Here is a 15123-nt window from a genome sequence, read left to right as displayed (position 1 = left end):
CTTATTAAGAACCCTACTCTTAGATTACCTTTATTACGACCTGGACATACCCAGAGTCACGTGTCAAACGGCGCCCCACAATATCCAGCCAATCCACGTTAGAGTGAGCCGCTCGCTCTGACGACCGTGAGCAGTCACACACCACTCACCATAAGCACAGTATGACGATCATATCGTTTCCCAAGGGATAAACTAGTCATACTAGGTTTATATTAGCAAAGGGTTATTAGCGTTATCTTAAATAAGTAGGTATAAGTCATATCTAGTAATATACTTAAGGTATTAAGTATAATTAAGTTATATTAATAGCTAAGGTAGCTAATATATATAAAAATATAATAAGTATATTCTATATATTAGGCTAGTTATTAAGGCCTATATAAGTAAGGTTAGATTACTTATTAAGCTTATAGTAAGTAGTATATAATTACTTATAGTTATAAGAGTAAGCGGTTTAGCTTAGGTATAGATTAGGCACTTACTATAGGTATATATAGTATATAACCCTAGGTATATCTAGGCTATAATATAATATCCCCTCTTTATTAATCTTATTCCTAAGGTTATTTCCCGCGACTATAGTTATTTCTTTATAAGTAATTAACTTTAACTTATATTTTTATTTTTTATTATAATACTAACGCGATATTAAGCTATATAATAAAAAGAAAATTAAATATTCTTTTTTTTATTAAAAATCACTATATCCTTATTTCTAGGATTAATTAATTTAGTTTTAAAGTAATACCTTATTTTTATTACTTAAAATAAAGTATTATTTATAAAATAATCTTTAGTTTTAAGAAATATAATTTATATATATATTTAGGTTATCTTTATAATATAATAAGTATTTTTTTAAATTCTTATATATAATTTCTTATTTTTTACCTAGGTCTTTTTATTAATAATACTAATATCTTATATTATCGAGGAGGCTTATTATTTAGATAAGCGAGAGGCTATTACTAAGAAGCTACTTACTTTTTATTATAAAGCTTTATAAAAAATATAATAAGATTTAAATAAATCTCTTTCTTAGCTAGAGTTATATTAGAAGTATAAGTAATAGCTAATATTGCGAGGTATAAAAATAACCTATAAGGGCTTGGCTTTCTTAGATAAGCTTAAATAGTTAAAGTAGCGGGAGTCCTTACTTATAGAAGATATCTAAATTATAGTTTATATTAATATCTTAGATTTAGGCTTTTTTAATAATTTTATTATCCCTTCTAATATTATTAATAGAAATTCTTTAGGAGGTATTATATATTAATAAGGTATTTTAGTAATTCTTATATATTTTCTAAGTTAAGATAGTTTTTTTACTTAATAAAATATATTATTTTATTATTAATTTTATCTATATTAAGGATAGCTTTTATAATATATTCTTTTAGTTTATTAACCTCAGGTTTTAGTTTATTATTAATTTTAACTTAAATAATATCTTATATTAATTTAAGTAATAAGATATAAAAGATTAAGTAGAATTTAACCTTAGGTAATAAATCTAATTTATAGTTATATTTTAAAATTTTTTATTTAATTTTATATAATTTAATATACTTATAATTAAGTTTTTTATTTTATTATTTTATTTTAATATTTTTTATTATAAGATAGATTATATCTCTCTCTAAGAAAATTAGTTTCTTAATCCTTTTCTTATTAATATAGTTTATTATTTTATTTTTAATAAACTTAAGTTTTATTTATATTTCTCTATATAGATTTTTTAGCTAGTTACTAATAAGGATAGCTTTAGGATTAATAATAATATCTTATATTTATTAATATATAATATATATATATAGCTTACGTGATAGACAAGCATGTATAATAAAAATCCCTTAACCTATATTATCTCTATTTAATTAATTAATTCTTAATCACCTAGCATATCTTAGTCTAATAATAAGGCTAGAATCCTTCTTGCCCTCTAGGCCCTTTAAAATAACCTAAAACTAAAGCTCCGACGCGCTATAGAGATATATAATATTAGTCATATAAAGCTATAGCGCCGGCAGTAGGGCATTTAATCCCGACTTAATTAGATCCCTAAATCACGTAAGCTCTTAGACCTAGAGGAAGAGATCCTTATTTACTTTATTCTTAACCTAGATTCGCGAGGATTTCCCCCCTGGCTTCGTGGTATAAAGGAAATAGCTGATTAATTACTTGCCGACCGCGACGCGCTACCTATTAGTACGCGTTAGGCTTTAAATTTTATTAAGTAGTACTAAGAGCTTAAGATATGTTTTTTTTAGAAATATGACTATTAGAGAGCTAAGTATAAAGATCTAATTATTATCCGCGATTAATTTTAGCTTATAGCGAATATAATCACGAAGTATAGCATCTAATTAAATAATATTTATAACTTTAATAAGACTAGCTTTCTTATAGGTATAATTATAAGCGGAATAGTTATTATAGGCTTAGAAAGGTATTTAAAGCTAAAATTAGTCTAGCCTAGAAACTAGGAATAGATTATAGTTATTTAAGTAATTAATACGAAAGGCTAGGCGATCTAACTATTTATTATTAGTGCGGGCTAATATCACCTCGCTAACTAATACTAAGAAAGTAACCTCCTAGGCGATTAGGTAATTATAATAACCTAAAATAACTAGACTAATAATAAGACTAATCTCGAGTAGCTTAAGTACTTTAACTAATATATAACTAATTAATTAATTAGTTCTTATCGTCTCTTAATCCTTAATAGCTATAAAAGTTACTACTTTATTAAATTTAAGAGATATTATAAGGAAAAGAAAATTATCTAGCTTTATATACTACTTTATTTATCTTATTTACTCTAGCCTCTTAATATTAGGTACTTTAGCGTATTAAAGCGAGCTTATAATTAAGAAATAAAGCGATTAATTAGATACTCTATAACCTACGTTTCAAAGACTAAGTTCTTTCTAGCCTTCTACGCTACATACGAGGCTATTATAACGGAGAGAAATATCAAGGGGGCTTTTAAAGGAGCTAGCCTTATTCCCCTTGATCTAGAAACTATAGTCTCGAAGCTTAATATATAGCTATAGACTCTAATGCCTACTAAGGAGGGATCTAAGCCCTTAACCTCTTGGGTCTTAAAGACCCCAAGGACTATGCTTAAGGCTAGATCTTAATCTAAATACCTTAAAAGACGAATTAAAAGGCATTAAAGTAGCTCCCTAGAGTTAATCCTTAAAGCCCTAAGGTCTCTTAAGAAGGGGATAAAGGTAGTTATGTATTAGGTTACCTTACTAGCTACTAAGAATAAAGACCTTCAGGAGGCAAATAAGATACTTAGTCGGCGCCAGAGGGCAAAAAGAACCCAGCTATAGAAAAGAGGGGTTATAATAGTAGAGGAAAGAAGGCAGGTAATTAATCAAATGGATATTAATGTGTAGGTAGTGGCTAAATTATCGAGACGTAGTGGTTAAGGAAGGTCGGCGCGACCGGGGGTTTAGCGTTATAGTAACTATAGCCAGCCCGGCCATAATGCAAGGACCTATCAGGTAGTGATTAAGATATCTAGGGAAGAGTATAGCGAGTAATTTTAATTAATCAAATAGTTTATAGTATTTTTATAGCGATCTCTAGCTTAGAGGTTAGGATTTTTATTATGCATGCTTGTCTATCACGCAAGCTATATATGTATGTTATCTAGTATAAATCTAAAATTAATATAAGCTAATATAATCTTTATATTTTTATTTATAGTTATATTATATACTAGCTAGGCGGCTAGTAGTTTTTTAACTTAGTTAATTTATTTATAATTAATATAATATTAAAGGTATTATTTTAGTATTTAATTTATATATTTAGTTTATTTATTTATTTCCTTATAGTATATAATAAAGAGTTTATAATTAATTCCTAAATATCTTATAAGGCTTTATTAAAATTTTAAAATAAATAATAGTCCTTAGTCTATAATAATTTTAAGTAATATATTATATATTTTAGTGATATAAAAATAAAAAAGGTATATAAATTCTTTTATAATTATTAATTCTCTATAAGATATAAAATAAGAAAATTTTATAAATTTATTTATAATAATAAGAATATTATTATAAAAGTTTTTAATAGCTAATTCTTCTAATAGGGGTAATTTAGTAATAAAATCTATAATAATTAAATCCTATAGTTATTTTATAACTAGGAATAATTATAATTTCCTATAGGGTTTATAATATTATACCTTAGTTTTTATATAAAGGTTATATTAATTAATAATTATTAAAATAATTTTTTTTATTTTAAGAAATATAAATATTATTTTAACTTATTCTAGGGTTTTATTAATCCCTTAGTATCTATATAATTAGTAGCTATATATTTTATATATAAGGTTATATTATAATTTATTTAGGACTTATTATTTACTTATTTTTTTATTATCTAAGAGTTATATATTATACTCTTAGATCTACTTAAGGAATAGATTATCCTATTTTATAATATAAGTGCTTCTTATAGTAATATAAGATATCCTTATAGCTTAGTTATATTTACATAGCTTTAGTAAGTACTTATCTCTTAGCTATGCATAGTTATAATATATTTTATAGCTAAGGTAGCTATCTAGTCTTATTATAAGGTTTTCTTATATAAAATATTAATATATTATTTCTTAGAATTTTTTATTATTAAGTTTCTTATTATATTTTATAGTTTAATAATAATATTTAATAAATTCTTTTATATATTTCCGCGGTATAAAGATATATTTCTAATATATAATTATACCTTATTAGCTTTTTACTTAATCTATTTATTTAATTATAAGTCTCTTAAGTTTACTAAGAGTAATATTAATAATAATTTTATTTTTTTATTTATCTATTAAGTAATATAATAATATTTATTACTTAATATAAGTAATTATTTATTATTTAAGATATCTTTCTTATATAAATTATAGAAATTATTTCTTTACTTTAATTTTCCTAATATTTAGATTAGGTTATTAGCTAATAATATCTATTTTATTATTTTTTATTCCTTTAATATAAATAATAATATAATTAAATTCTAAAAGGTATTTAATATATTATAATTATTATTTACTAAGTTCTTAGGTTTTCGCGAAGTAAGTAATATTCTTATAGTCTATATATACTTTAATCTAGTATTTATTTCTTAAAAGATAATATTAGAATTCCTTAAAGGTATTTATTATTACTAAGAATTCTTTATTATAAATAAGGTAATTAAGTTCTATTTTATATAGCTTATAAGAATAAAATATAATAAGGTATAAGAATCCTTTATTATCTTATTATCTAATCTAGGCGCCTAATATAAAATCCGAGGTATTTATTTTAAGTTTAATTTATTAAGATAAATTAAATATCTTAAGTATAGGTTTACTTAAGATAAGTTCTTTAATTATATTAAAGGCTCTTATAGCCTTATCCCTAAATATAAATATTTTATCTTTTTTTATAAGGTTAATTAATAATATAATAATTTTCTTAAATTATTAAAGAAACTTATAATAATAATTAATAAAACTAAGAAAGGCTTATATTTCTTTAATATTTATTAATTCCTTTTAATCCTTAATTACTAAGATTTTCTTAAGGTCTATATATATTTTATTATAAGAGATAATATATCTAAGGAATTTTACCTCTAAAGTATAAAATCTACTTTTCTTAGGCTTTATTAATAACTTAGTATCTTATAGTAGTTATAATACCTTATAAATATATTTTATATATTTCTTTTCTATCTTAGAGAAAATAAAGATATTATTTAGGTAATATATAATAAATATATCTAGATATTCTTATAATATATTATTAATTATTTATTAAAATATAATAGGTATATTAATAAGTCTAAAAGGCATAATAAGGTACTTAAATAGTCTATATTTAGTATAAAAAGTAGTTTTTTATTTATATCTTTCCTTAATCTAAATAAGGTTATAGGCTCTTTTAAGGTTAAGAGCTATAAAATACTTTATCTTAAATAGCTAATCCTTTAGTTTATTAATAAGGGGTAATAATATTTAGTCCTTAATTATAATAATATTAAGTATTTTAAAGTTAATATAGAGTTAGAGCTTATTATTCTTTTTTAGGATAAATATAATAAGGTATCTAATAAGTAATTTATTTTCCTTAATATATCCTTTTTATAATATATCTTTAATATATTCCTTTAATACTAATAGTTATACCTTATTAAGTAAGTAAAGTTTATTAAAGCTAGGTTACTTTTTATTAATAAACTTAATTTCTAGGTTATAATATATATATTTAGGTAAACCTATTTTAAGTTTTTCTAGAAGGGGCTTTTTATAAATATAATATTATAATAAAATATTTTTAAATTATTCCCTTTTTAGTATTTTCTTAGCTTATTTTAGGTTTTTTTTTAATTTATAGAATTATCTTATAATATATATAATTATTTACTAATTTTATTATCTTTATTTATTATAATATTTATATTTTATTCCTTTAAGTAAAGAGGTATCTTATATTTACCTCTTCTTAGCTTTTTTAATATCTTTAGTAGAAATTTAAGATCTTATATTATATCCTAAGTTATTATTTATTATAAAAGGTACCTTATTATTTAAAAAGAATACCTAATTAATTTTTTAATTAAAATATAAGTTATAGCATTATAATTATAGGTATCTAAGTATAAGATTATAATACTTATTAAGTATAATATTATAATACTTATTAAGTATAATATTAAATAATATCTCTTAGTTTTTTTTTTTAATAAAAACCTTAAGGTAATTAATCTTATAATTAATAACTTTATTATTATAATTAAAAAGAGTTCCTTTTAGGTTAATAATTAAATAAGGTATTTACTTATATCTTTATAATAACTTAAATCTATTTATTATTATTAAATTAAAGTAATTTTACTTAGCTCTATTATTTATTAAAGTATTTAATTATTTTCCCTTAACTTATACTTTTAGTTCTAGGTATTATTACTTATATATTTTATTTATAGAGTAAAAGGCCTTTTAAGGTAATATTTTCTTATATTTATTTATTTATTACCCTATGCTAAATAAGGTACTTAGTTTTTTAACTTCCTAATAGTATAGCTAAGGTAATTAAATTTATACTTATTATTTATATATACTTTATAGTTATAATTATTCTTTAAGTTATCTTATTATTATTAATAGCTTTTTTTTATTATTTTATTTTTCTTATATTAGGTATTACTTAGTTTTCTTAGTTCTTCTTAGCTAATCTTCTTCTATTAATCTTTAATCTTATAAATTACTTATTTATAGTTTTAGATAGCTTAATATAGATCCTTATAGTATTATATATATATTATTCTAATAGAGTTATATTAATAAAATACTTAATATCCCTCTATTTTATATTATATATAGGAGTTATTATTTAATTAGGCTAATAAGGTAATAAGAAAGTAATTTTATTTTTATTTCTTTTCTTTATATTTTTTATATTAATAATATTAATAAGATATCTATAAAATACTAAGATATTCCTTATATATAAGGTATATTTATATATTATCTTAGGGGTTAAATAATACTTCTTTATATTATAGGTTCTTAGCTAGTTCTTAGTAATAAGCTTAAAAATAAATCTCCTAGGTATATACTATATCTATATATTCTTATGCTATATAGATATATTATTCTTATTTATTATTTTAGTATTAATTATTATCTTTATTATAGAGCTATAGGTAGGGGTTTTTTTTTTATAGTTTTTTATTAATTTTCTTTTTCTCTTATTATTATTTCTCTTAGGTTTATTAAAGCTCTTTTTATAGTTTTATTATATTATATTTAAAGTTAGTTTATATTAGGTCTCTAATATCCCTTCTAGAGATTTAGTCTATATATCGCGGTATATAATACTTCTTTTCTCATTATTTATATATTTTATTATATTCCCGCGATACCTTAGGTTAATATTATAGGCATAGATTATAATTATATTACGCGGGGTTATCTTATTAATAATCCCTTCTATATATAATAAAGGGTATATAAGGGGGTATTATATTATATCCTATGATTTATTTCTTATCCCATGAGTGCCCAAGGACCTCCAAGCAGGTCACGATGGGGGGTTATAGCCAATTAAAATGCGCCAAATGAGAGGTACAAGATTTCTCACCTAAATTATATGGTGATAGAAGTCCCAGCAATTTTGGCTATTACAAATAGCGACATTGCACAACCGGCAGCCAAACCAAGTCTGCTTGCGAGGCCTCCTTTGATTACCGTTGAGCTCCTTAAAAGGGCTTCTTTTCTGGCCCTTTGACCGCACCTGACCTTGCCGAAAGCCCTGACAAGCAATGCAATCTGATTTTACCTTCCGGTTGACATGATTGACCTGCCGATTGGCGTGTTGACGCTGTAAATCGGGGTCTTGGAGGTCATGCTCGTCTCCTGACCGGTAGAGCTTCCTTGCCTGACTTTTCTGGCCGTAGGCGTTGAATAACTCGTTATAAATGCACTCTCGCCACTCTCTCTGAGTCGTGAATCGCTTCCACTGTGGCTCGGGGCCTCGTAGCTGGATAATATAGCTATTTACGAGTGCAACGTCAAGAAGAAAAGTCCAGCAAAGAGCCTGCCACGGACCCCGGCGCAAGGGATGATCATACGCATAATATGACCTTAACTGATCGCCCCGATCAACGTGGTTCATTTCATCATTATAGTCAGCGGCGACTGTAGGAATGAGGATATCCCTGACGGCTTCATCACCGAAGAAGCGGCGGATCTGCCGTGCCTCGGGCTTCTTGGAGGTGGGTTTCTTTCTGCGGCGTTCAACGCGTTCCTCGCCGGAAAAAACAGTCGTGAAGAAGAGGACGAGGTGGTTATCCTTCCAAGCGATTTGGTTAACCTTATGATATAAAGGAAAGACAGATTAGTAAGGGATTTACATAGAAAAGCGTCCTGGCATGATACCTTGTTGTCAGGCGTGGGGATCATCTTGATCTGGTTGAAGTCGTAGCTAGTGTTGAGTCTTTTATCGCCCCGGAGATCGTGAACAAGCTCCTCGTGGATGCCGCTGTTAGGTCGAGCCGTGCCTGTGGCTCCGTGGCCATGCATGCGGAGGCTGCGGAAGAGATCTGACGACGAGAAGAGGTTATCGACGAAGACGTGATATGTCGCTTTTGGCAGTGTATTTGCTAGGGCCACGACGACGCTTTGGGTCGAGTTCAAGGCGATAGGCTCGTCTGAGGAGCCTCCCTGTGTCTCCTGCGATCCTTGCGTGCGGCGGGTGCAGCGGCGCTTTGCGGGAGGAAGCTCAACACCAACGGCGCCGTATTGTGCGCCCGTGATGTGCCAGAACCAGCGGAAAAAGAAGCCGTGCTGTGCGATAACCCAGATCTTGAAGCCTCGAGGAATAGGCTTGCCTTTGACGACTGTTGTCTCATTAGACCTGCCCGTGAAGCGGATCATACACTCATCTACAGCGAGATGAGAGCCCGGGATGAAGATCTCCGCTGACACAGCTTGTATATGATCAGACCACTCATCACAGGCTTGGAATACCTTCGGGAGAGGCCCGGTCTCGTCGATCTTGGCGTAGTCAAAAGGGCGAAGGTGGCGGTGAAGGATCTGAAACTTCCAATAGGGCATGAACTTGATGATGGAGTGTAAAGGGCGCTGTTCCCCTGGCTTTGGAGTACTCCAATGGCTCTTAATGGTCCTTTCCTTATGTATACCCATATAAATTAGTACTCCAAGCCATACATATACTTCTGCAACAGAGGTCCCTTGCCAAGCTCGCAGCCTTGCATTCTTCGTCATCGGGTGACTCCAGCTATCGACAACGTTATTTTCCTTGAGCCACGAGAGCCAGCTTTAAGTGTATTGGACCCATCTCTCAACAAGGGAAATAGGAAGGAAAAGCTGGAATAGCTGCAGCGGCGATGGCGGCGGTGTGTTGATGTGGAAGTTGCGTGTCTCTACGTGGAAGGGTTCAAAGTTGGTGCCGCGGGCCTTTTCGGCCGGAAAAATAGCCACCCGGGTCGGGTCATTAGGGTGCATTTGATGGCTATGATCTTCCTTGATAAAGCTCTTGTCATCATAGGCATTGAGGGCTTGTGCCTCTTGTGGAATTAAGAGAGTGGCCATTGTTCAGTTCAAAATAATTTGTATGTGATTTTGGCTGTGATAGCTTCATTGAACTAACTTTTCGTACCCCGCTTGTACTGAGGCTATCACGTGGTCAGAGTGGGGCAAGGTACGGCTTGGAGGTCCTTGGGCACTCATGGGATAATTAAAACCTTTTATAATAGCTTCTTTAAAGTTTATTTATTTTGCGGCTATTAAGGGGGGTTATTACTTTTATCCCGCTAATACTTTTATTTCTTTTTATTTAAACCTTTTAGTTATTTTAATAATTTATTATTATAATAAGGTATTTTATTCCCTTTTTCCCTTATAGGGTTCTAATAATAGCTTCTAGACTATTAGGTCTATAAGGTATAATTACTTATTCTTTAAGGGTAATATTAATTTATAGAGTTATTAGCCTATAGTATTATTAATTATATAGTTTTTTTTAGCTTATTTTTTTATTAAATAAGTAGATTAGTAAGATATAATAATCTCCCTTAGTTATAAGCTTATCTTATTATATCTTTTTTATATTATTTTAAGTATCTTAGTAATATAAATAGCTATTTATAATTTATTATTTACCTAGGTAGTCCTTACTTATTTCTTACCTTCTAGGAGTATTTATTACTTATAAAGCTTATAGCGCCTTTCTTAAATATCTTATTATTTTTTCTTATATTTATTAGCTTTATAGCCCTTCTTATAATAATAATAATATTTAATATCCTTAGGTCCTTATTAGGTTACTCTAAGCTCTATAGGTCTTAGGTTAATATTATATAAGGTATTATTTTACCTCTTCTTACCTTAGTTAATATTAAAGTAAGGGTTATTATTTTTATTACTAAACTTAAGGTTTTATAGCTTTTTCTAAGAAAATTATTAATTATTAATTTTAATTACCTTATTAATATAATTAATAAGGTTATTTAATTATTTTTCTTTATAAAGTTTAGCTTATACCTCTTTCTTAAGTTTATTAAAAAAAAGAGATATTAAGGGTTCTTAATTTTAATTAAGCTTTAAGGCGAATTAAAGGTATTTAATCTTATATTTTAAGGTAGATTAAATCTATTAAAATGCCTTAATTTCTTTTTTAATTTATACCTTTTTATTAATTATTCTAAAGGCTTATTAAAGTATTACCTTAAAGGCTTTATAATCTAAGTAAAGGTAATAGGTATAGGGTAAGTATTAGCTAGCCGGAATTATAAGGTATTCCCTTATAATAGGTTTAAATTATATTATAGCATAGCCCTTAAGTCTCCTTATAATATATTAGATTTTATTAATAGCTAAGGTAAATTATATTAAGTAATATATTATAAATACCCTTAGATAAGTAAGGAATATAAGTAGCTTATAAGCGGTCTTATTAAAAGGTTCTAGGGGGTTTAATTTTAGGATTTCTCTTATATCTCTTTTATTTATAGCTATAGCTATTATATTATTAATAATTTAGATATTATTAAAGTATTTTATATTTTAAATATACTAATTTTCGCCTATCCTTTTAATAAGGTTATATATATTATTTATTTTAGCGCTTATAATAATAATTTAAGCCTAAAGTTATTTAATATCTTTATTATTAGAGCTATTTATATTATTTATTTCCTCGTCTAGGTTAGCGGGGGCGGGGGTAATAAGTATAGCTAGGTAATTAATAAGTAAAACCTACTAGTAGTTATTAGTGGGAGTAGCCTAGGTAGCTATTATATTTAATATTATTTAAGATAATATAAATAATTTACTAAATAAGAGCTATTAATATATAATAATTATATTATTTCCTAAGGGATAAATTAGTCATATTAGGTTTATATTAATAGAGGGTTATTAATATTATTTTAAATAAATAGGTATAAGTTATATCTAATAATATATTTAAGGTATTAAGTATAACTAAGTTATATTAATAGCTAAGGTAGCTAATATATATAAAAGTATAATAAGTATATTCTATATACTAGGCTAGTTATTAAGGCCTATATAAGCGAGGTTAGATCGCTTATTGAGCTTATAGTGAGTGGTATGTGATTGCTTATGGTCGTAAGAGTAAGTAGTTTGGCTTGGGTGCGGATTGGGCGCTTACTGTGGGTATGTATGGCACGTGACCCTGGGTATGTCTAGGCTGTGATACATAGTGAGTGATTCCAACTCGCTCACTCAGGCCTCAGCGACCTGCGTAGTATATAGAACACGCTCATTGCACTTTCTTATATAGTAGCTACCCCAGCTATCAATACAACTTAGTTACACTTAATACTTTTGAGGATATTACCAGACGTGACTTATACACTCCGCCTCAGAGTACGCTACCTGATCCCCTATTAACATAAACCCAGTACGACCGGTTTATCCCTTGGAAAACACCCTCTCGTCACAACCTCTATCTCTAAATCTAGGTATATCCCTATTAAGCCTTAGTTAATTAAATAATATATTACTTTTAATAATAAGGCATTTTAATATTAATATGCCTTAGATAACTAAGGAGGAAATAAGAAATAAATATAAGATTTTTCTTATATTATATTAGGGCGAGTTAAGTCTAATAGCGGCTTATAACGATATATAATAGACTAAAGAGGATACTCAGAAGTTTTTATAAGCCTATATATATAGGTACTATATAAGTCCTTAGATATAAATATATAGCTATGGCTCTACCGGTATAACATATATAATCAATCCACTAGCTACATATTAATTACCCTTGCTCAGGCATGGGAAATATCTACACAACAGGCTCAAAAAGAGGCACGGCGTGCTACTCCGTAGAGACAGTGTGGCTTCAACAGGCTTGCTGACACTCAATATCATCGGTACGCTGAATAATTAGGACTTCTGCTGGTCAAGGGCGTCGGGCCAGCCCATGCGAAGTATCAACCAGGAGAGGACCGGTGTTAATATATTCTAGAGAAGTCAAGGTCGGCGTCATAGCTGTGTCCCCTAGGCCGCTTAGGCAGCGTTTCTTGAGGTTTCTAGGGTACTGGGAGGATGGCTTCATTCGCAAATGACTTGAGACGCCTGCAAGCCCTTGTCCGCGTGCGGGAGCTAACTAAGTATGGAGAAATTTCGATCTACCGCCTTTGCCCCATGGGGTGATAGGTTCCCTGCTCAACACGTGTAACAAAGCTCAACCTCACCAGCTTCCCTCCACCCGCCATGCCATGGAACTCGATCCGATCGTACGAACCGTTTTACGATCCAGAAAGGCCACTCCGCGAGGAAGACAGACCCCAGAATCGCGAGCATGAGAAGCCGGCTATCCGTCTATCCCACGTGTGCTTCTTTGTGCACAGATCGATCCTAGGGAACACCTATGAGGTGGAGTACCATAAGGATGCCAACAAAGATCTTGCGGCGAGTCTCTACCTGCAGACGCCTAATGCCGGCACATTGGCAATCCACAACGTCTACAACAGACAGAACGCTGTGGACATTGAGGCGCTGATAAGAGACACAACAACGATGGGCCGTGACATTCTGGTGGGGGATTTCAACCTCCTCCACGAGCACTGGGGAGGTGTCGAGGTGAAGAATGCCTCCAAAGACGCCAGAAATCTTCATCAAGGGCTACAGGCAGCCAGGATGATCTGAATCACTGTTCCCGGCACCACCACCTTCACTCGCGGCGTGAGCGACAAGGGTTCGACCATTGACCTCACCTTTGTCAGCGATCAAATCATACAACGTTGGACGAGTTGGCAGGTTCTGGACGTTGTGGGTTTCGAGTCTGATCACCGAGTCATTGAGACAAGGCTGAGCCTCAAACTGGCTCGGACAAGTCGGATCGTTTTCCAGTGGAGACGCACGAAAGAGAAGAGCTTCATCAGACATGTCAAAGACGGCATGGGCACCCTGGGCTACCCATCTCTTGCGACCGAGAGTGATGTCAACACATACATCGAGAACACCCGTCAAGTTCTCGAATCTGCCACCAAAAAGCATGTTCCTACACGAGTCGGCGTAAGTTTCAAGCCAACCCGACGGCCAGTCAACGGTGCCTTGAAGCGACTCAAAGATGAGGAAAGGATGGCTCTGCAGAAGCTTCGCCAGTCCAACAACCATCGGTGGCATCGGTTCTGGAGCCATTGCAACTGGAAGAGGATTGCCAAAGAACGGGCCCAGAACAGAGACAGCTGGCATCGGTCAACAGCAGCCAACACAAAATACAGTCGGGGCGCGTATAGGATGGCCAAGATGGCCACGGCCATGTGTCAGCCAAAGGAGCCAGCCCATCTTCCCGTGTTCGAAGTCAACGACACCATACTTCGGACTAAGAAGGAGAAGGAGCTTAGTCTAAGGAACAGCACATGGCCCAAGACCAGCGACGGCGAGGCTGCACCGAGCCTCCCAAAGCCGTCTCTCGACCCGACGAGACCGCAGCTCTCAGTTGATCAGTCCGTCTCTGCTGGTGAGGTAGCTGAGATCATCAAGAGGCTATCTTCTAAGAAGGCACCTGGACCAGACCAGATCGCCAACGAGGCCATCAAGATGGCCAGCGACGTCCTGGTCTCCTATCTGGCCCATGTCTTCAATGCCTGCTTGCGACTCGCCTATCATCCGTCCAACTTCAAGCATGCCACCACCGTCATTCTGCGAAAGCCAGGTAAAAAGACCTATAGCCATCCGAAGAGCTGGAGGCCTATTGCCCTGTTGCCTTGCCTGGGCAAGATCTTGGAAAGAATCTTGGCTGATCGCCTGAAGGATCTCGCGATGCAGAACAACCTGCTCCCCCATGTGCAGTTTGGCCTTCCAGGAAAATGCACGACCAAGGCGCTCCAATATCTCCTCAATCCCATCTACGCCGCTTGGTGCTCGAAGAAGAGATTGAAGGCCACACTATTGGGTCTTGACATTGCGGGAGCGTTCGACAATGTGGACCGGACTAAGCTCCTGCAATGACTTGTGGAGCTAGGCATCCCAGACTGGCTTGTCCTGATGATTTGGTCCTTCTCATCCAGTCGCAGTACCGTGCTGAGAATGCCCGGCGCAAC

This window comes from Fusarium keratoplasticum, chromosome 5 (genome assembly GCF_025433545.1).
Source record: "Fusarium keratoplasticum isolate Fu6.1 chromosome 5, whole genome shotgun sequence".
Taxonomy (NCBI): domain Eukaryota; kingdom Fungi; phylum Ascomycota; class Sordariomycetes; order Hypocreales; family Nectriaceae; genus Fusarium; species Fusarium keratoplasticum.
The sequence above is the reverse complement of the archived record's forward strand: the minus strand, read 5'-3'. Positions refer to the sequence as shown.